The sequence below is a fragment of the Anabrus simplex genome, chromosome X (assembly GCF_040414725.1).
Source record: "Anabrus simplex isolate iqAnaSimp1 chromosome X, ASM4041472v1, whole genome shotgun sequence".
In the NCBI taxonomy this organism is placed as follows: Eukaryota; Metazoa; Arthropoda; class Insecta; order Orthoptera; family Tettigoniidae; genus Anabrus; species Anabrus simplex.
In genome coordinates this window covers 168467270-168491594 of record NC_090279.1, presented here as the reverse complement: position 1 = coordinate 168491594, position 24325 = coordinate 168467270, and the positions used below count along the sequence as shown (strand labels likewise).

The 24325-nt window shown below is 40.3% G+C and overlaps 2 non-coding genes across 2 annotated transcripts; one reads left to right on the top strand and one right to left on the bottom strand.

The window, feature by feature from the left end:
* The first annotated feature begins 7376 nt into the window (after positions 1-7376).
* TRNAS-UGA (transfer RNA serine (anticodon UGA)) lies at positions 7377-7458 on the top strand. Its single transcript has one exon. It is a non-coding gene; the product is annotated as a tRNA-Ser (tRNA).
* A 2351-nt stretch (positions 7459-9809) lies between these two features.
* TRNAS-UGA (transfer RNA serine (anticodon UGA)) lies at positions 9810-9891 on the bottom strand. Its single transcript has one exon. It is a non-coding gene; the product is annotated as a tRNA-Ser (tRNA).
* Between the last annotated feature and the right edge of the window lie 14434 nt (positions 9892-24325).

Sequence of the window (24325 nt, the reverse complement as noted above, 5' to 3'; positions counted from 1 at the left end):
GATCTTCTAGGAACCTTATTTTTTAATATAGGCCAAAGGCAGGCATTTATACAAGTGGAGGCACATGCTTCCCCAAGTGCACTGCATTGTCCTACGTAGGAGGCTTTTAGTGGTGTCTCAACGGCGCACTAGTGCCAGCGTCTTGGAAAGGTGTAGCATTCAAACTGATGGGCCCACTGCTACACTGGGGCGAAACGCTGGTAATTTCACAGTAAAAAATAGCCTAAAGAGAGAGCTTAAATAATGATGTCATTGGCTTTACATCCCACTAACTACTTTTACAGTTTTTGGAGGTGCCAAGGTGCCAGAATTTTGTCCCGCAAGAGTTCTTTTACATGCTAGTAAATCTATCAACACGAGCCTGACGTATTTGAGCATCTTCAAATACCACCGGACTGAGCCAGTATCGAATCTGCCAAGTTGGAGTCAGAAGGCCAGCGCCTCAACCGTCTGAGCCACTCAGCCTGGCATTCGGTTGTTGTGCACTCACAGATTAGTCTCGGAAAAATGCATCCTTGGTTATAGGGGCTCTACCATATTGTGAGTGGAGAAGCAACCGTACAAGGAACTGTAAGTGAAATGATTTAAGTAACTTATTTTGTACCGATTTTCATTCTGCTTTGGTATATTTCAGATGTGAAGACAAAACTTGTTGTGAACCCCCTGAAAATTTTGTCACGAGATACCACTGCCTATCATTCATAGTAATGTGTTAGGATCTATCGTTCCATAATAACTATATGATACTTTTGTCCCCACCCCCTCTTGTTTCACCAGAATTCTCAAACTTCATGTAATTTGCCCAAGCTGACCACAAAGCTTAGCTACAGCAGTAGGGATTATGACACTTCTTAGTCATAGCTAAACAAGCATACTTGTTGGATCCGCTTGCAAATTGTTTGGTGCAATAAGGTTTCCGTCTTGTGGTACCATGTCAGTATGTAATAAGTGTGTAATTAGTTGACAATGGTCATGCATTCTCAAATAACTAACAAAAAGGAAATTATTGACATTCTAATCAACACATTCAAAGACAAATCTAAAGGGGAGTCCGTATAATTTTAATCTAATGGAGAATAGCTACAAATTGTACCTTCAGATGTTGTCAAGTTAAGCAAATTATTTGTGAAGCGTCAGGGCTGTAAGAAAACTATTTGCACCAAATACACAGCCAAGGGCTATTGTGCGTGCAGATCAAGAGTCATTAGCCAGTAAAAGTCCATTATAGTCTACCAGTTCCTAAATTTTACTTATTATTTTACAGTAATACATCATATCAAAATACTGCATGTGTTTAATTAAAAAAAAAACATTTAGTATACATAACTATCTATTCTTTAGTTAACACTATCGATCCTTACATTAAAAATCACAAAAAAGGAGAAGTACAGTTTTTCTTTTCTATAGTCGGTTTGAATCAAGAATGACCTGGATGTGATTCCTGGCCCTACCATGAATATAAGATTGTTTTGAGGACCAAGAACAAAGTAGCCGGGCTGAGTATGTTGGATGGTTGAGGCGCTGGCGTTTTGACCCCAACTTGGCAGGTTCAGTCCAGTGATATTTGAAGGTGATCGAAGAATTTCGCCTTGTTTTCATGACACGGCAAAAGCTCAAAAACTTATTATCATGTCTACAATTAGCCATGAAAGCATAAAACTAAATATAAAAAGAAAACATATTTCAGTTGTACAGAATTTGCACTGCTCATGGACCAACTAGATTCAGTGAGTGAGCTGAACATGGAATGAAAGGAATTTCAAAGAAACTTTTCTTCTATGTGTTTTTACCACATATTTTTGTCTGACTGAATTGGATGAGTCTGTGATACAATATTTTACATGTTTATCTTAAGAATAATTATTTATAAACTTTTAACTTGCATAATGGTTTTAACCTGTGTTATGTTCCGTGGCTCAGGCTCTTGCTGCTGGATTCCGTGGTTCAGATCCTGCTCACTCTTCATGAGTTTTGTGCTGGACAAAGTGGAAGGTGGGGAAGGGCATAAATTAAATGATTGCACAGAGGCAACTTACATTCTAAATATGGGCCTGTATGTAATACATTTTTTGCATGGTTTATCCTATTACATTGGGGAACAAAATTTTTTTTTGGTATGGTGTCTAAATTTTTAAAACTGACTCTGGGTATATTTGCGCTGCTGATTCCGAAACTCCTGTCCATTTCATTCCAACAGCTCTAGATTTTTTAAAGACATTGTTAGTTTTGTGATAATGTATTATTTTATTTCCCACCAATCTTTGTTTATTGTTGTACACATTATACATCTGCATGTGTAAATTACATGTCTGGAATGTTTTAATTTTTTGTAGATATATAAATGGCTTCATCATGAAGAAAAATCATTAATAACCCTGATGTTTTTTTGTTTCATTTGTTGGAGAGTACGTGTTCTCTTAGTGGAGACAATTTATAACGGACTTTGTGAAAAGAGCCTATTTTGCTTACTTCAAACTGAAACTGGGGGACCAAGACAAGTCATGGGCACCACATTTCATGTGTAAAAAGTGTACAGAGCACCTGTGACAGTGGACAAAGGGGCAAAAGAAAAGCATGACATTTGGTATTCAGTTGGTATGGCGTGAACAGAGCAACCGCACTGATGACTGTTATTTTTGTTTAGTAAATATAAAAAGGGCGTCCGCTTCTGTGGTGTAGTGGTTAGCGTGATTAGCTGCCACCCCTCGGAAGCCCGGGCGGGTTCGATTCCCAGCTTTGCCATGAAATTTGAAAAGTGGTATGAGGGCTGGAACGGGGTCCACTCAGTTCTAGGAGGTCAACTGAGTAGAGAGATAGTGGGTTTGAATCCCACTGTCAGCAGCCCTGAAGATGGTTTTCTGTGGTTTTCCATTTTCACACCAGGCAAATGCGGGGGCTGTACCTTGACCTGCCCCACTTGGATGTATTTAAACATTTGTTATCATATGGCATTCCCCAGACAAAGTAATATCAATCATTGCTTGATGTACTATATGTGAATGTATTGTTCAGCTGAGGATGACCCAAAACTGGGGGTCGAAACCAGTACTGTAGTATAATAATTATAATAAACAAGTATTGATAAGGTGGAATTCCTTTCCTATTTATAATTGTGTACCTTAGGCTACGGCCGCTTCCTTCCCACTCGTAGCTCTTTCCTGTCCCATCGTCACCATAAGAACTATCTGTATTGGTGTAACGTAAAAGCAACTTGTAACTTGGAAAGTATCCTGATTTAGCCCCTGCGGCATGCCCTAGTGCATATTCAGAAGAGATGCTGTGTCTAGCCTTCCTGAGCGTTGTGAAGCAATAGATGAATGTTCTAGTGAGACGGATGGTTGTGATCAGCAACATGATGGTGATTATCCAAGGACCTTCTTCTTCAAAAAGTTTCAGTTAGAATTCAATGACCTCATTAGTGAACAAGAAGTGGATAAAAACTAACTTAAAATTAAGAAACTTTGTCCCAAAAGTACTGGTGTTTATTTGTTTACATTATACCTGTTATATTAATGAAGTACTGGTGTTTCTTTGTCTGTTGTAGGCTTCATTTTATAACCTAATATGTCATAACTTGAGAAGGAGAGCTGATATGCAAAAACTGATACTATTTTCAGAATCTACGGCCCAAGAATATCCCTAAATGTGACTAATATCTTAGACACCAAAAATTGTGGTCCCCGGTGTTAAGTGCTTGTGTTCTTGTTCCTATCTTTCTATATGTATGTCTGCCCCTTAGGGGTCGGGGATGAGGTGAGATGAAATTAAGCATGTTTTTACAACACTTCCTGTCACCAATCTCAGTCAAGGAGCTACTGAAGATGAAATGAATGATGGTGAATGAAGCTGGGTAAGAAGGTAGAAGGAATCAGCTGTGACCTATGAATAGGAACTGTCTTGGAAGTCTGGCTGCATTGCATATTTGGTTGAGGCTCTTTGCCTTTGATGCTCAAGGTTATGGAACTGAGTGCCAATGCAGTCAGTTGGTATTTGAGAGATCCCAAATGCAAGAGATCAATGGCAGAACATTAAGGGGCATGTTAAAGAACACACTTTGTACAAAAATATTCTGAAACTCTGTCATTCTCTTAATATAATGGTACACGGTTATTCATATGAGTTGTCCACCTCAAATAACTCGTGATGGTACCAAGGGGTTCACTATCACACTTACAGTACTTTTTCATGGTGTCAGTATCTTCTGAGATAATGGTACTAACTTTGTTCTTTTAAATGGAACTACACTGTTTTCTACATCTAGCCTTAAATCTACAAACATGACAAATTCAGCAGCAATTTTTATTTTGAAAATCAGACAAGTACCTCTTGAGAAAATGTAATGTATTCAAACATGCTTAATTTCCCAGCTGGGGCTGGCCTCTTCGATTTGTGCTACTTGTGAAACATAAGCTAGCTGTTGACATACAGAATTCTTGCACCTTCTGACAGCTAGGCATTTACTATATTGAGCCCATAGAAACACTATGATAAAATATATGATTTAACACCTTTAATATCGCTGTAGGTGTCCGACTCGTTGGCTGAACGGTCAGCGTACTGGCCTTCGGATCACAGGGTCCCGGGTTCGATTCCCGGCCGGGTCGGGGATTTTAACCTTAATTGGTTAATTCCAATGGCACGGGGGCTGGGTGTATGTGTTGTTTTCATCATCATTTCATCCTCATCACGACGCGCAGGTCACCTACGGGTGTCAAATAGAAAGACCTGCACCTGGCGAGCCGAACCCATCCTGGGATATCCCGGCACTAAAAGCCATACGACATTTCATCGCTGTAGGTAATGGTAAAGAAAAAACAGATACGCAACGGGTTCTATGGGACAACATTATTATCCTGATGTGACATTAAACCACACATTTTTGAGTTTGCTAGATGGTAGGCTTGAACACCCCGTTAAGGTGGTTTCCCATAGTTCGCAATTTTCACTTTAATTAAGGCCATGACCGCTGCCTTCCCAGTTCTAGTGCTTTCCTATCCTATTGTCACCTAAAACCTACCTGAGTTAGTGTGAACACAAGAAAAAAAGAAAACCATATATGATTGACATCAGGAAGGACAATTTCCCCATAAAACTGGGCCAAATCTATGAACAACATCCCTACCAAGTTGTGGGAAAAGTGGCAGGGAAAGCAGGAGAAACATTAATAAATAAAAAGAAAGAAAGGCTTAATACATGAGGAATAGCAGCTAACATTACACTGAAGTAATGGTGCTAGTGGAAGTGAGTATTTCTGAAGAAAAGTTTGGGAGATGGTAGACTTGAACACCCCGTTAAGATGGTTTCCCGTTGTTTGCAATTTTCACTTTAATTAAGGCCATGACCACTTATCACTAATCAGAATGGGTAAAAGGAAGAGGTTCGATACTTTGAAGAATTAACAAATGAAATGGCCACGAAGGCTATGAAAATAAGACTCCCCAGGCTTTACAAACCTAATACCGCAGAATCAGAATAGGGTTGATCAAGGGGAATCCGATGGGAAAGGAAACCCATCACGTATCTGCTTTCCCTTTACCTGTAACCTACAGTGATATTAAAGGTGTTAAATCATACATTTTATCATAGTGAACTTATGGGCAAAGTAAAGCGAATATCCAGCTGTCAGAGGAAGGTGAAGGAACACTGTATGTCAACAGCTAGCTTACAAATGCAACGCTTCCGAATTCACTGCATTTTCTGGAGAAGTACTAGTCTGCTTTTCAAAATAATTACAGAGTTGAATTCATAATATTTGTATATTTAAGTCCAGATATAGAAAGCAGCGTAGTTCTGTTTGAAAAAACAAAGTTACTGCCATTATCTCAGCAAACACTGACACCCTGGGAAAGTATTGTAAATTCAATTATAAGCCCCTTGATAACATCACTGAAACTGAATATCAATATCATGAACAGTTCATGTGTTATTTGAGGTGGACATTTTAGCTGAATAACCCTTATTGAAGAGACATCAGTTGCTTGACACTAGAAACGAATAGAGATAGTGAAAAACCTAGCTTGGTGGAAAAGGTGCCAGATTTGGCTTCAACTCTAATGGCTACCAACCACATCTCATCTGTTATCTAGCCTTTGTAAAGTAGGCTATAGGTTAAAACCATAGCTCCCGTCCTTGGTGGCCTCGGTTTGATTCTTGCCTTGTCTGAGACATTTAAAACTGACAGAAAGGCTGGTACATGAAAGAAATCTAAGATGGAGAAGTAGGCCTACCAAATCCACTGCCCTTGAGCTAAGGCACGTGAGTTCACAGCATTGCAGTATTGACAATGGTTTGCGAGCTGCGACCGTGCCTTAATTAAGGTACAGCCCCAGCATTTGCCTGATGTGAAAATGGGAAACCACGGAAAACCATCTTCAGGACTGGATTCGAACCCACTATCTCCCAGATGCAAGCTCACAGCCGTGCGTTCCTAACCGCATGGCCAACTCGCCAGGTTAGACTTAAATCACCCGTAGGCCTTCATCTACTCATAATTTGGAAGGCAAGGAGCTAAAGTAGAAATTATGATTTATAATACATGAACAGAAAAAACAAATTTACTAGACATTTCAGGAAGGCTGATAGGAGAGACCTCCAATTATCTAATCATCACTCAGGACCAGGGCTATATATACTTTCTTCATGGCTCATCATGGTGAACAGATAGGTTAAAATACATCGCATAACACTTAGTACCTAAATTGTGTAAGTATCCTAACAGTCTTTTGTACAGTAACTGAAAGATTCCAAACAGAGAAGTTTCAAATCAGTAAATTAAAGAAAACTATTATGCCAATTTACTAATATGCTCTTTCCTGTGTAATGATCCATTATTTGTGCAGTAACAACTGGCAAATAGCAGGTGAGGCCGCCTGGGCGAGGTACTGGTCATCCTCCCCAGTTGTATTTCCCGACCCAATATCTCACGCTCCAGGACACTGCCCTTGAGGCGGTAGAGGTGGAATCCCTCGCTGAGTCCGAGGGAAAAACCAGCCGTGGAGGGTAAGCAGATTAAGAAAGAAAGAACAACTGGCAAACTAGCCTAAACGTTGGTACGGTAACCTTTTTCGTGGCAGAGACATAGTTGGAATTAATGCTTCCATATATTATGTCGAGAAACAATGATGTTAATATCCGATGGAAGAAGATACCATAACTCTCAAAAACTAAAAAAAATATGGACTTAACCTCAATATTTTACATTTAATGGATTGAGGAGAGATACCTCGATACAGTGTAAAAGGACGATAGTAAGATAAAGCAGATATAATAATATCAAGAATGCAAACAATAATTATGTACAAAATACACCAAACTTGCAGGAATACAAAATTGCAGCTTAAAATAATAGTTGAACGAGATTGCGGCCTGGATCAGGTGCTGCGGTGTCCGAGTGGTTAAGGAGTTGGACTTGAAATCCAATGGGTTCTACCCGCACAGGTTCGAATCCTGTCCGCAGCGGTATATTTTTACTCTCTAATTTTGTGTTGAAAGTGCAAGTCCGCGTTGCAATCCCCGATTCGTGTGCCCGAAAGTGCTTTCCATACGTTAGCATGTAACAGGTAAAAAAGGATTCGAAGCGATTCCGATATCGCGCATGACGTCATGCGCCATTAAAAGATTATGACAAGCTTCCCGTTTAAGAGGTTCTCAGGAAGCCTGTGAAAGAGAAATAACTGATGATAGGCCAGTAGCGGCGATTAAGGGGGAAGGGGGGAGGAGGAGCAGTTGCCCACCCCCCACTTTGTGGAGAAAATATTCCATTTTTATTCCATTTTAGCCAGCTGAAACTAGGAATTATACGAATTATTTTTTTTAAAAAGCAACTTGTACAAACTCTGTCGTCTTATCAACTAATTATTCTTTCTTCTATTTTCTTTAATTATTTACAAAATTATTGGCGGAAATACGCTCAAAATGTCGTTCGTCATGGATAACCTTTACTTGTATAGCGCCACAGCAAGGAGTGGAGACTTGGCATGTGCTGTGAGGAACAGTACGAACAGGGGTACAGTAAATATTTTTGACAAGGTCGTGGACGCTGAGGTATGATTCACCCGCTTGCCGCGAGCATTCTTAGTCTAGCAGTCTCTTCAGTGTCTGTTAGTTTCTTAGTGTGCAGTCAAATACTAAATTATTTTAATTGTATAATCACGCCGTACTTCTATTTAATTGTAATAAATGTGTAATATTGTTCCTATGGTGGAAGTTTTATTATTATTATTTATTATTATTTTAAAATCTCACAAAACTATTATTACCGCACTTAAATCGGTATAAATTGTCAACCTTTTTTACCTCTCTGTCGAAATTCGCTCAGAGAGCATCAAAATGTGTAGCTTTCTATTTTACAGTACTGATGTATATAACCCCCTCCACCCCCATTCGCTATATCCCACAAACTTGGGTACCGGTACTGTTTGTTGTCTGTATATGTTTTTGCCCCCGCACTTTTAATTCCCAATCGCTGCTACTGATGATAGGTAGACGGAAATTTGGTTCGAGTCAGCCCAGTTCAAGAGAAGAGAATAAATGAGGACATAATGTGCAAAACCCGCCAAGTCAAATTTCTGACATTTTGAAGCTGTGTTCACCATTATGTGCGCAATGGAGAATTCTTTGGTTATATTATATTACTCATACGTAAAAGACACCATTTTATGTTATAAATCCATATAGAAATTTGCAGTTTCAAGCAATAACCGGCAAGTTTTCGGGTCATGGCAAGCAAGAACTGCCAAGTACACAGGAGCCAATGAAACTGCTCATCGATCTCACGTGACATAGTTCATAGGTTTCATTTCACAGAGGTTTATCAGGTCGTAAGATCACACACATTTGTTTAAATTACCAAGAAATATATTAATAATATGGAAGATTATTCTGTTAAAACAATTCCGACAGCAGACACCGTAGGTAGGTATTTAAAACAATTATACAAAGTTGAAGTTAGTCTTGTCCGCCTTTGTGGTGCAGTGGTTAGGCCCGGGTTCGATTCCCGGCTCTGCCACGAAATTTGAAACGTGGTACGAGGGCTGGAACGGGGTCCACTCAGCCTCGGGAGGTCAGTTGAGTAGAGGTGGGTTCGATTCCCACCTCAGCCATCCTCGAAGTGGTTTTCCGTGGTTTTCTACTTCCCTTCCAGGCACCTAACTTAAGGCCGCTTCCTTCCCCCTTCCTTGTCTATCCCTTCCAATCTTCCCATCCCGCCGCAAGGCCCCTGTTCAACATAGCAGGTGAGGCAGCCTGGGCGAGGCACTGGTCATCATCCCCAGTTGTATCCCTGACCCAGAGTCTTAAGCTCCAGGACACTGCCCTTGAGGTGGTAGAGGTGGGATCCCTCGCTGAGTCCGAGGGAAAACCGACCCTGGAGGGTAAACAGATAAATAATAATAAGAAGTAAGTTTTACTTTCAACACAAGAGAAAAGCCATTTTGAGAAAGCAAACGTTGTGTTGCACGTTGGGTCGTTTTCCACCACAAGTAAAATTAATAGGTACGGTAACATTTTTCTGAACCGTGTTAATTTGTTGTTATGCACATTTTATTTACTTGAACATCTGGGGGTGAAAATTCATTATACCGAAATTTCCTTCTCTTGCCAACTACGCCTCATTTTCATTTCTGTTCGTGAACACCGATTTAGACTGCAGAACGTATTTCCATTCAGTTTATAAGTTCTGTTTTCTAGTTTTTTTCTTACTGTATTCGCTGAGACCGATATTTACTTGAAAATGTTAAGGGATGCTCCCGACATGTCATGACTAATCATATACAATACATTACAAGCAGAAAGTTAGGAGTAAAAACCTCCGCTGCGGACAGGATTCGAACCTGTGCGGGTAGAACCCATTGGATTTCAAGTCCAACTCCTTAACCACTCGGACACCGCAGCACACATTCATGTGAGGAGAACCATATCGTCATCCATACAGTTGCTGGTGACGCTGGAAGATCATTAAGTAAAAAAGGGGTGAATAGAGGAGTTGCGATGAAAGTGTATAGATCCTTCTGAACTTAAAGGGCGCTTCTCATTTGCGGAATAAGTTGAATGTGAACACACGCGTACAAAACATTTACGTGCTCTCAGGCTCTAATATCTCAGATGCAATCTACTAACCTATAAACGGCTACAAGCACAACGACGTTTTGCGTTTAAGCGATTGACGAGATAAGGCACATGAGGAAAAGATTACCAGTTCTTATGGAAACGGTGTGTTTTGGATTACTAGAAAATTCATTATTATGCTAGTGAGGGGAAGGACCCGGCAGATAACCTAGATAACCTTCTAAGAGTAGGTAGGCCTATGCGATATTTCAATCCATTTGCAATATTGCACAACTTAGTAAGTGACGAATGACATTTGAAAAGTACTGATATAGACTACGGTACTAATAATATTATTGTTCAATTCTCCTTATAACAACTTATTCCACGTTTCTTGACTGCAACTCACATTTACGTCCGATTTTTCACCGACTCTGTTAGGGTTTCCGGATTTTTTGATAGTGACAGGATTTTTTTAAGATAATTTGTGGCTTAGTTTCCCGCTTCCCGCATTCTTCCTCTATATCGTGTCAAATTTTCTACATAGGCTATTAACGTTCTGCAGTTTTAATTGGGCACAACATAATTATACTCGTATATAGCTACTTCCATAGAATAGGCTACTGTAATCGATTTGTACGTGAAAATTTCCTGGACTAGGTCAACACCTCTAGTGTTGACTAGGTACGGGTAATCGAATAGGTTTTCTCTTTCTCTATGATGAATCCACTGCCTGCTCGATCTGCATCCGTTGGCTGCTTATACTGCCTGCTCATTACAACATTTTAACACGGCACAAAATGAAACACTCCGGTTACAAATACCCACAGCAGATGGCAGCACCAACCGGCTCCAGACTTGTCGGAATGAAATAGCGGGAAGTAGGGGAGTACTGTACTTGTTTCCAATGAAAATGGTGTACTGCTGCATGCCTTTCTGCAAATCAAGGAAAGGGAAACCAGAATGCCATGGTATTTCTTTCCAGGACACGGGCCTTTTCAGGAGATCCAGTTGAACCCATGTTTAGTTCTATAAGAATGGGAGGAGGTTGCAATGACATGACTGACTCCAGGGCTGCTCAGAATTCCATAAAGAGAATTCTGAAATCCGTTATTTTAATGTTCACCGATGGTGCTAACGTTATCCACAAAAAAATTCAAAATTTTCTGCCTCAGTATCCTCTCCCGGACTTGACGAAACAAAACTAGTGATGCCGCTGAGTATGTACTTGATTTATTGGAAGATGTTCGTGAGCCCTCTAAGTCAGTATGTGTCACTTTTTGTTTTTTGTTTTTTGCTATTTGCTTTACGTCGCACCGACACAGGTATGTCTTACGGCGACGACGTGATAGGAAAGGCCTAGGAATTGGAAGGAAGCGGCCGTGGCATTTGCCTGGTGTGAAAATGGGAAACCAGGAAAACCATCTTCAGGGCTGCCGACAGTGGAGCTCGAACCAACTATCTCCCGATTACTGGATACTGGCCGCACTTAAGCGACTGCAGCTATCAAGCTCGGTGTGTGTCACTTTAGAAACTGCTTCCCAGGCATTAGTGTGTGGTTATTTAGTGCGTGTAATCGAAGAAAAAACAGAATGCAGCACGCGTTTGAATAACGTTTCCACCTCAGTTAATGCATCCCCATTGATGAACTGCGCTATCACCAGCAACGATTTATTGGCCTAATTATGGGGCTACAGAAATTTGTTGAGGCGGCTCTACCGTACTGCAAGAAATCTCCAAGTCTGCTCCAGACTATAAAAAACTATGTTCTACCCTCTTTGTGCCAGTGTAATATTTTAAAGCGTTTTGGTAACAATAAGCACCAGGAACTTGTGTCAGAAACTGTGGTGGCCAGATTCGTAAACCTCTACTTAGTAATGTAGGGAAGTATCATACAAACAAATTTTCCAGGTTTTCTTGTTCGTCGAAACCTCTTTCTCGAAAAGTCCTGAAGCAACCACTCTCTAGAGCACCACTTTGTGCGTACAATTCTTTAATTTTTATGTTACTTTCAGATTTAAAATTTTGCTTGTATGCTTATCTAGCTGTATTCACGCGATAGGTGGGTATGTCTGGTGCTGCCATCTAACGGCAGATTGTTTGTAAGTCGTGTTACACGTTTGAATATGGAATGAGGAGGCAGTATAAGCAGCCATCGGATGCAGATCGAGCAGGCAGTGGATGAATCACAGACTGTCAGTCATCAGGAACAGGTGATCCACTCCGTCTAATGAAATCAGATTTGCAAGTGTGTGTAATTTCCAAAGTGGACTGCAACGATTTCTTCAGTTTATAGAACGTATGGACCGATGTAAAAGTCCTGAGTCTTCTGAAAAATACGACCATCAATCAACCTAAGGTAAAGGAAACTGCATAATTTGTATCTCTGTGTATTAAGCGCATTTGACACTTTTGTAAATTTTCATTAACTTGGAAAAATTTAGTAGTCTAACATTGAAATTCCGTGGTAAGTGTATATAACTTAGTCTAGTAATTTAATTTTCATAAAAAATTAGCATTGTACCGTATTTTATAACACAACCAACCATCTTTTAGTCCAAGTGTATTAGGTTACGGATGAGGAATTTCAAATATGGTACTACAAAGTGTCTGTTTCTCTAATTCTTGGCAAAAAATTAATGAATTTCCATACCTTTTTAATAAAAAATATCTGGCAGCCCTAGACACAGTAGTCCAGCCACTTGGCTCCCAATTGGAGTATTCCGGGTTCGAATTCCGGCGACTTCCGATGTAATTTTCTGTAGGACCAATATGTAGTGATACCGGTAGTGATTGCCTTTGCTGGCAGGACCTATTGTTTACAGTGCACTATTTCTTCTGGTATGGGCTAGAGTAATTTTGTTACTTTCATTGGTCTGTCTCTGTCTTATACTTGGCTTTGACAATATGAAAGCAACTGAGGTATGAGTGGTGCTAGTAATGCCATTCCTTCTGCAGCCAGTCCCTGCTATGAATGGTGTGAAAATGTTGCTCATAGGGTCGGTTGGTCCATGCATTTCAGTGGGCTTGGCAGACTGATGTGTAATAGCAACTTCTGGCTCGGTGAGGAAAGCAACGGGAAACTACCTCACTCCTCTTCCCTAGTACGCTTCTTCAGTGATGCCTAGCCCATCTATATCAGCTGATGGTGAAGGCGTTGAGGATCTAACCAGCCTTAGGGCTGAAGACTGAACATACATGCACACACCGGTAGTGATTAAAATCCAGCCTAAATTGAGCTCATATAAACATAGCAAAATGGCGCATTAAATAAATAAATAGTCCGCCTCTGTGATGTATTGGTTAGGGTGATTAGGTGCCACCCCCGGAGGCCCGGGTTCGATTCCCGGCTCTGCCACGAAATTTGAAAAGTGGTACGAGGGCTGGAACGAGGTCCACTCAGCCTCGGGAGGTCAACTGTGTAGAGGTGGGTTCGACTCCCACCTCAGGCATCTTCGAAGTGGTTTTCCGTGGTTTCCCACTCCTCCTCCAGGCAAATGCCGGGATGGTACCTCACTTAAGGCCCCTGTTCAGTGTAGCAGGTGAGGCCACCTAGGGAAGGTGCTGGTTCTTCTCCCCAGTTGTATCTCCTCAACCCAAAGTCTCACGCTTCAGGACAGCGCCATTGAGGCGGTAGAGGAGGGATCCTCCGCAGATTAGCTGTCACCCCCGAGGCCAAATTTCGTGGGGTGGCAGCTAACCACTACACCACAGAAGCGGACACATTATTATTATTATTATTATTATTATTATTATTATTATTATTATTATTATTATTATTATTATTATTGATTCCTTATGCCCAACTTATTAGCACTTTTTTGTTTTTCTTCTTCTCTTTCAAAATCTCTTCATCCTTTCGCTCTGGTCTTTTTACGTTGTTCAGTCCATCCTGTGTTTAGTTGGGTGGGCTCTACAGAAAATTACTGTTTGTGAATTAAGGTTCTGGGCCGACCTCTCTGGCACAAGTAAGTGGAAACAATGCCAGGGCTCAGCCAAGCACTTCGTGGATGCCAACCCACGTTCCCAAGTTTAGAGCCCATGGGTCCCCTTTTAGTAGCCTCTTACGACAGGCAGGGAATACCGTGGGTGTTATTCTACCGCCCGCATACACAGGAGGTTGCGGTCTAGAAAGCCAAGAATAACGGCCGAGAGGATTTGTCATGCCGAACTCACGACACTTCGTAATCTGCAGGCCTTCGGGCTGAGCAACGGTCACTTGCAGTTCATGGACCTTCGGGGGCTGTTACGCCATGGGGTATGGTTTGGTTTTGCGCCTACCCCATTTTGGGAAACACTCCCAACCTACCCGGTTGATGATGTCTACAATAATTATAAATTACAGACTCCCTGTTACAGGGTCTGCTTCAATCATTTTATTCATAAAACAACACTGCCTACAAACAATCTTCAGCAACATGACAACATCTGTTCTCTACATCAATGAGTGTCCGGCTCCATGGCTAAATGGTTAACGTGCTGGCCTTTGGCCACAGGGGTCCCGGGTTCGATTCCCGGCAGAGTGGGGAATTTTAACCACCACTGGTTAATTTCTCTGGCACGGGGTCTGGGTGTATGTGTTGTCTTCATCATAATTTCATCCTCATCATGACGCGCAGGTCGCCTACGGGAGTCAAATCGAAAGACCTGCACCTGGCGAGCTGAACATGTTCTCGGACACTCCCGGCACTAAAAGCCATACGTCATTTCATTTCATTTCATCGTGGAGTAAAAATCAAAACAGTTAAGTTAGGTACCAAAGTCACCACACACATTATAAACCGCAAAATGGTGTAAGTCATGGGTGTTCAGCTCGTTGCTCTAGGGAGCAGGCACTACTCGTGACGGCTTGCTATCGAGGCAGAACGGAGTCCCAGACGGGTTTCATGCATACAGTGGTGATACAGTGACCATAAAGTATTCGTTTATGCATATTCATATTCAATCAATCACTACAATCAATCACTACTGATCTGCATTTAGGGCAGTCGCCGCGGTGGCAGATTCCCTATCTGTTGTTTTCCTAGCCTTCCTTTAAATGATCGCAAAGAAATTGGAAAATTATTGAACATTTCCCTTGGTAAGTTATTCCAATCCCTAACTTCCCTTCCTATAAACGAATATTTGCCCCAATTTGTCCTCTTGAATTCCAACTTTATCTTCATATTGTGATCTTTCCTACTTTTAAGACACCACTCAAACTTATTCGTCTACTGATGTCCTCCCATGCCATCTCTCCACTGACACTTAATCGAGCAGCTCGTCTCCTTTCTCCCAAATCTTCCAAGCCCAAACTTTGCAACATTTTTGTCGGAAATCACCCAGAACAAATTGAGCTGCTTTTCTTTGGATTTTTTCCAGTTCATGAATCAAGTAATCCTAGTGAGGGTCCCATACACTGGAACCATACTCCAGTTGGGGTCTTACCAGAGACTTATATGCCCTCTCCTTTACATCCTTACTACAACCCCTAAATACCCTCATAACCATGTGCAGAGATCTGTACCCTTTATTAACAATCATATTTATGTGATTACCCTAGTGAAGGACTTTTCTTATATTAACACCTAGGTACTTACAAAGATCCCCAAAAGGAACTTTCACCCCATCAACGCAGTAATTGAAACTGAGAGGACTTTTCCTATTTGTGAAACTCACAACCTGACTTTTAACCCTGCTTATCATCATTGCCTACCGTCCATTTCACAACACTATTGAGGTCACCCTGCAGCTGCTCACAATCTTGTAACTTATTTATTACTCTGTACAGAATAACATCATCTGCAAACAGCCTTATCTCTGATTCCCATTCTTTACACATATCATTGATATATATAAGAAAACATAAAGGTCCATTAATATTGCCTTGAGGAATTCCCCTCTTAATTATTACAGGGTCAGATAAAGCTTCGCCTACTCTAATTCTCTATTTTCTAGAAATATAGCCACCCATTCAGTCACTCTTTTTTGTAGTCCAATTGCACTCATTTTTGCCAGTAGTCTTCCATGATCTGCCCTATCAAACGCCTTAGATAGGTCAATCGCAATACAGTCCATTTGGCCTCATGAATCCAGGATATCTGCTATAGCTTGCTGAAATCCTACAAGCTGAGCTTCAATCGAATAACCTTTCCTAAACCCAAACTGCCTTCTGTCAAGCCAGTTATTAATTTTGCAAGCATGTCTAATATAATCAGAAAGAATGCCTTCCCAAAGCTTACATACAATGCATGTCAAACTGACTGGCCTGTAATTTTCAGCTTTATGTCTATCACCCTTTCCTTTAAACACAGGGGCTACTATAGCAACTCTCCATTCATTTGGTATAGCTCTTTCAACCAAACAATAATCAAATAAGTATTTCAGATATGGTACTATATCCCAACTCATTGCCTTTAGTATATCCCCAGAAATCTTATCAATTCCAGCTGCTTTTCTAGTTTTCAACTTTTGTATCTTACTGTAAATGTCATTGTTATCATAGGTAAATTTTAATATTTTAGTATTACTCACATCCCCTATCTGGACATTATCCTGGTAAGCAACAATCTTTACATACTGCTGACTGAATACTTCTGCCTTTTGAAGATCCTCATATACACACTCCCCTTGTTCATTAATGATTCCTGGAATGTCCTTCTTTGAACCTGTTTCTGCCTTAAAGTACCTATACATACCCTTCCACTTTTCACTAAAATTTGTATGACCACCAATTATGCTTGCCATCATGTTATCCTTAGCTGACTTCTTTGCTAGATTCAATTTTCTAGAAAGTTCCTTCAATTTCTCCTTACTTCCATAACCACTTCTAACTCTATTTCTTTCCAGTCTGCACCTCCTTCTTAGTCTTTTTACTTTTTTGTTCAAATATAGTGGATCCTTACCATTCCTTACCACCTTTGAAGGAACAAACCTATTTTCACATTCCTCAACAATTGCTTTAAACCCATCCCAGAGTCTGTTTACATTTTTATTTACCATTTTCCAGCGATCATAGTTACTTTTTAAAAACTCCCTCATGCCTGTTTTATCAGCCATATGGTACTGCCTAATAGTCCTAATTTTAATACCTTCCTTTCTTTCACATTTATTTTTAACTACAGCAAAAACAGCTTCGTGATCACTAATATCATGTATTACTTCGGTTTCTCTATAGAGCTCATCTGGTTTTATCTTCTTCTTCTTATTATTTGGAGTATGGCCCATGTGGAACCAGTAGGATAGATATTATGGAGCATACGAGTAGGACAGGAAGAGAACATTATTCGCATTATATATTTCTGGAATAATTGTATTGTCATTGTACTGGGGTACACCCTCTCCGACCAGTTAAACATTGGCGGTATGTACAGGAATCCAGCCTATCAGTAAAGAGTTCTGGAAGCTTCCCCTCAAAATACTGTAAAAGCTGGGCGCTTTAGGGTCCTATTGTCTGAATTGCTCCAGTTATTGTGAGTGCGACGTGTCCATAAGGAGGCAGGTGCGCGGGCGGCGTTCGGAAGGCCATCAACTCAAGGTAATGGCAGAATTTTCATAAATATGTGATAGCTCCCGCGGATAGCTTGAGGGGAAGGTTTCAACCTATTTTAATTATGTAAAGCTCTAAATTTGGTGGTTTAAATGTAGAATTTTCGGCTAGTCTGAGCACTCTATTTTATTCCCTACTGGTAAATATGTAATGTAAGGGGGGCAAAGAGTGATTACCTTCTGTCGGTTTCCATTCAACTTGGCATGGGGTGACTATAGTTTTCAAAACCTCTAAATTCCTTTAATCACATTTGGCTTTAATATTTCTTTTTTAGTCACCCCGCTGTAGAATAGGCTTAGCCTCTGTTCCATTGGGCCATAAGCCTACTTACGGCTTTATTTATTTCTATAAGAAGGGCAAATGTTTCCCCTCCTACCCGTTTGTTGATGGCCAGTTTTAAATTCAACCTTTTCTTTTTACACTAAGGCCACTTAGGATGGGCAATTATGCCCCAATAAATTTATTGCTGTGTGTAAAATTGTTTCTGGTGTGAATTTCCCTTGAGAAACAGAAAGTTATAAACTGTTGAGCAATAGATAAGCCCTCCTCGGGGCTACTTCGTGTAAACACTTTAATTGAGGACAATCGATGGATTGTCAGGTGTAACTTAGTGCGCAATAAGAAATTTCTGCCTCTGCGAGGCTGGACTAAAGTACCTTTTGGAGCTCAGACTCCTGTGTCGTATAAAAGATCAGAGCAAAACATGTTCTTTGTAAAATACTGTTCCTATCAAGAGCAGTGATGCTCTTTTCTATGTAAATCAACCAAGCTGTTAACAACCGTAAATGTTGTACTGATTTTCTCACATTAATCAATCAGTCACTACTGATCTGCATTTAGGGCAGTCGCCCAGGTGGTAGATTACCTATCTGTTGTTTTCCTAGCCTTTTCTTAAATTATTGCAAAGAAATAGGAAATTTATTGAATATTTCCCTTGGTAAATTATTCCAATCCCTAACTTCCCTTCCTATAAACGAATATTTGCCCCAATTTGTCCTCTTGAATTCCAAATTTATCTTCATATTGTGATCTCTCCTACTTTTAAAGACACCACTCAAACTTATTCGTCTACTGATGTCATTCCACGCCCTCTCCACTGACAGCTCGGAACATACCACTTAATCGAACAGCTCGTCTCCTTTCTCCCAAGTCTTCCCAGCCCAAACTTTGCAACATTTCTGTAATGCTACTCTTTTGTCGGAAATCACCCAGAACAAATCCAGCTGCTTTTCTTTGGATTTTTTCCAGTTCTTGAATCAAGTAATGCTGGTGAGGGTCCCATATATTGGAACCATACTCTAGTTGGGGTCTTACCAGAGATTTATATACCCTCTCCTTTACATCCTTACTTGTCATTGTCATTGCTAGAGCTGACGAGCTCATTAATATGCTGTTATTCATTCAGATTTTCCATTTATCAATTTTAAATTAGAGAAAAAAGGAAATAAATAACATTTCAAAATTTGTTGTGTTAAGTTTTTCTCTAGTTAATTCCTTGTGCATCCATTCAAACTAGGTGCTTCTTAATCCTCTGTGAGCCACGGAAACCCCCGTAACAGTCATTAGGTTTACAAACCACAGTATTAGGGCACTTATGTCAAGAAAATACAATTTATGTAATTTGTTTGCATACCGGTATTATTCTAAAGCAGTGGTTTTCAACCTTTGTGGGCCTGCGCCCCCTTTGCAGCTGTAAATTATTTTTCGCCCCCTAATGAATAATTGTTTTACAAAATTTCTACTTTTCTGTTAGGGTTAATATCTCAGAAAAGTTTTATAATGCTTTTATTATTATTAAGAGTACATAATATTAATATTACATATATTAAGTGATAATTATAACGCAGTCACTTTACAAAGAAAGTCATGGATAACTCAAATATTAATACAAGAGAATAAAACCAATGGCAATACAGTATATATATTACGGAAGATTTTACATTCACTGTAATTATTTCAAACTACATCATTTGATTTGATTTTGTAAGAACATATTTAATGGTCAGTGAGAGGGCTGGCACTGTTTTTCTTTCACAACCGTTTTAATGCTTGGTTCTAACTGTGATAGTGCACACTTCAGATCACTTTCAGCATCTGGCCCAGCTCGTTATTTAGATTTGATGTAAGCCAGCGTAGAAAACTCAGATTTACAAAGATATGTTGATTGAAACTTCATAACACAATTTGAAAATATAGTAGAAATGTTAAAATTATGTCCTGTACATTTGTCATACATTCCTATCTATCAGTTAATTTATTACTTTATTTTCATTGTTTGTCATTTTATTACATTACAGTACTTAAACACGTAGAAAAAAGTTTATGTAAAATATTATAAAAATGCAATAATTTTATTAACTTATACTTCATGACAAAAATTCTTGTATTTTTATATTTTTTAATAAATTACATTACATAATTCATAAACACGATTTCCTTGTCTCAACGTTACTATAAAGTACAATAATCTTAGGAAAAACTTTTATCTACGTGTGCGATTTAGTGGTGATGAAGATAAGTTTTTGTAGTAAATTCTTTTCTTTGTCACAACTTTTTACTGTTTAACAAGTTCGTGTGTGCTTTTTATTGCTCACCACGCCTCCCCTGAAAGTCTCCAACGCCTCCCAGGTTGAGAACCGTTGTTCTGAAGGAACATACATTCCAAAATATTTTTTATTGGTGACTATGAAAGCAGTCAATCTTCACCCCCATCTCTACAAGAAGGGAGCACCCACCGATTGCAGCAATTACCGCACTCTGGCCTAGATACCGCACAAGGTCCTTCTTCACATCGTCAAGGAGCGGCTCAAGAATTTCCTGCTTCCACAGATCGCAGAGGAACAGCGAGGCTTTGTCCCAGGGAAGGGCACGAGCGATCAGACCTTGAATATTCTTCAGATGATCGAAACAGCCAGATAATTCAATTTTACGATGTTTCTGTGCTTCGTCGACTTTATGAAAGCCTTCGAGAAAGTGAGATAGATTGAACTCCGAGATATACTGCGAGACATGGGAAATCCAGAATACCTCATCAATCTAGTCAAGGCATTTCACGGCAACAACAGGTCACATGTTTGCGTCAACGATGCTCTCTCAGGACCATTCAGAACCGAGGCTGGAGTCATACAAGGGTGAATCCTATCACCCTCTGCTCTATAACCAGTAGCGTAGCCAGGATCGGCCGACGGGGGAGGGCGGTTATTGTTACAGAATGATGATAGAACACAATTGAAGGTGCTTGTGTGATGCGCGAATTCATGACTTGTCATAATAAAGACACTAGGGGTGCAAATTATAGCTAATTTTGATTATTTTATTTATTAACGATATCTTGGAGGGGCGTGGGGCAAGCAATTGGGCAGTGCCGGTAATTAATGGGGTGGAGGTCCCAGGATTGATTTTTGCTGATGATGTGATTTTGATGACTCTAACCTCAGGAGGGATGCAGAAGGCTTTAAATGCAGTGTCGGATTTTGCGAAGAAATGGGCCTTGAAAATTAATGGGAATAAATCTAAAATGCTAATAGCCCAAACACACAAAGGAAGAAGGGATGACGGGAAATGGGTTGTGCAGGGAGAAAGGTTGGAACTGGTAAGCAAGTTAGAATATCTAGGAGTCATTCTTAATAGTAAAGGCTCCTGGAATGATCATATTAGGAAGGCGAGGAGCAGAGGGTGGGCCGCCCTAGTCTCAGTAAAAACTTGCTAGCGAAATATCCGGGTATCAATTATAAAACCCTGAGGTTAGTTCTAAGATCGGTGATTTTCGGGAGGGTTTTGTATGGCGCGGAAGTATGGGGGTTGGATGACAAAGGAGTTGAATTAAGTCGAATTATTAGTAATTTCGGTAAGATGGTGATGGGGCTCCCGACGTGCACAGCCAATGCAGGGGTGGGATTAATGTGTGGGGAGGATTTGGAATCTGAGTGTGTGAAAAGAATAGTTAGATATTGGATGAATTCGAAAAGACAGGAAGGAGGGAGGGTATAACAGGCTGCGTACGAACAACAACGGAATAGTATGTATAAGGGATGCTGGCTAGATAAAATATATCAATCAATACTGATCTGCATTTAGGGCAGTCGCCCAGGTGGCAGATTCCCTATCTGTTGCTTTCCTAGCCTTATCCGAAATGATTTCAAAGAAATTGGAAATTTATTGAACATCTCCCTTGGTAAGTTATTCCAATCCCTAACTCCCCTTCCTATAAATGAATATTTGCCCCAGTTTGTCCTCTTGAATTCCAACTTTATCTTCATATTGTGATCTTTCCTACTTTTATAGACGCCATTCAAAACTATTCGTCTACTAATGTCATTCCACGCCATCTCTCCGCTGACAGCTCGGAACATACCACTTAGTCGAGCAGCTCTTCTTCTTTCTCTCAATTCTTCCCAACCCAAACATTGCAACATTTTTGTAACGCTACTCTTTTGTCGGAAATCACCCAGAACAAATTAAGGGATACTTGGAGATGATAGGCCTGGGGTACATGTGGGAAGAGGTGTGGACGAAGACAGAAGCTAGAGGGATGAAGGTACTGGTAAGGAGGATTATAGATTTGGGTAGCCAGAAATTATTGGCCGAAAGTAGATTAAGAAGTTCCCTTAGTGTTTTAATAAAGTTGAGGAAGTAACGGGGTAATTATTAGATACGTTGATAGGTTGAGAAGGAGAGGGTTGGTATGGTGGTTGTTGGGACTACATGAAAATAGGGGGTGGCTAAAGGGTAGAGATAAGTTAGTATGTATACTTTGTGGGGCGGAGAACGATGATTTTCATTTATTACGTAAGTGTGAAGAAACAAGTAAGATTAGAAATAGTTTACTGAGTGCCAAACATCGAAAAATTTTAGGTAAAGGGGACGAGCAGGGTATTATAAGATGGATTATTAAGGAATGGGAAACGGAGGAGAACTGAACAGGTATTTATGTGCGGTAAAAAATTCCTGTGTGAAAAAATGGAGGAGGAAGGGGCATATGACGATAAGTCAGGATGAAGGGAGAAGTGGTTAAGAGTATGAGGATATTCAGTCGATGGAGTTTGTTGGAACATTTAGAAGCTAGTGAAGTGTGGGTGATGTGGTTATAGTGAAGTAGTTTGAATTCGAGCCTGGGGGCTAAGTAAGACCAAGTGATAACAAAGGTCGTTGAGGTGGCGAGGTAGTTGAGTGAGTAAATCTTATGGTATCTTGGAAATGCAGATGCCTTAACGTTGCGATACGGAGGATTGTACGCAATTGTTGTCATTTGGTTTACTTGAATCCAAAGGAATTAGGTCATGGAACAAATAATGCGGAGTAAGCAGTAGTGATTACAAGAGCATGAGCCGAATCTGTTGTCACGCACAGTCAGCGGTTCTTGTAGCATAATCTGTTGTGAAGGTCATGTGGAGTGTACAGTCATGTGGTGAATGCAAGGTCAGGGTAGGGATAGATTGGTTGTTTTGAGGTAGATTTTTGTTTATTATTATTATTATTAATATTGGTACTTGGTTGTATACGTTAGGGGATGTGCTTTTTTTCTCACTATTCACGCATGGTAGGAGCTGGTAAGGAATGATGGGCAAGGGGGAGTAGGACATACCCGCAAGAAGACGGGGTGGGACGGGCCACTCCAAATAAGTAAAAGAAGAGAGAAATGTGAGAGGCGGGATATGGGAGGAGAGCGGCTCCAGTTTCACGTGGCAGGCCGCAATGGACTGGTGAGAGAAACGCATTGTCATCTGGTAGGATTGTTGGGGTCTTCCTTAGGGCCCTACAGATAGGGCCGGTCGTGTCATCATCGGGAGGGCGGCCTTCTTCTCACCAGGGGTGATGACACGGCCGGACAGTAGTAGTTACCAATATTATTTCTTGCTTTATTTTATTATCCTTTATTGTTCATTTTATTTTGTGTCTTAATATTAAGTGGAGACGATGGGCGTGGCATGAGGGACTAAGGATGACTGCCGTGGTGATTCTACCTTGGGAGTGTCACGTTTCCGGAGTATCCAATGAACCTCATGGCAGGCCCAGGGAATCCGGTATTTCTTTTCTTTTGATGTGAGTTGTCCATGTGAACATGTATCGGGGCAAATTCGCCTGTTATATTCAATAAATATCTATTGTCCCCATTTTTACCATCAAGGTAACTTGCCCCAGACTAGTCAGGCGATCCCAGGTGTGCTCAGTCCGAAATATGATTATAATAATGCCCTGAAATACATACACCCTGGATCTTGATGGGGAACATATAACTAAATACGGACACGGTGAGGTCAATTAAAACTACAAATAAAGCAAGGCGAATCATGAGGTCAGTTTTGGAGGGAAATCTGTTTATTAAAAATAAAAAAGATAAATATTTTAAAAAATAGAAAAAAGTATCAAATGATCCAGATTTACATGAGTCACATTGTTTTTTTCTTTCCAGCTGGATAAAGTCCATCTTGAGAATAAGAACATGTTACAGATTTATAATGTATGCCGACACACATACTTAATATATCAAATCAAATTTTTAAGTTTTTTAAATTTTGTTTATTAATTTTAACACATGGACTTGCGTGCTCGCACCACGCTCCTGGCTTTACTTTTTGCTAACACCTTTAACTGTAGATGAGTACGTTCCCCATTTCTGCACACTTGACATTGCAGTGGAGTCCCTAACCTTAAGTAAAGACGTGATCTAATGCGCAAAAAGGGGGGGGGGGACAAAACTTACCTAACTGTACAATATATAACACGCTGAGTGTTAAAACATCCTGTGCATAA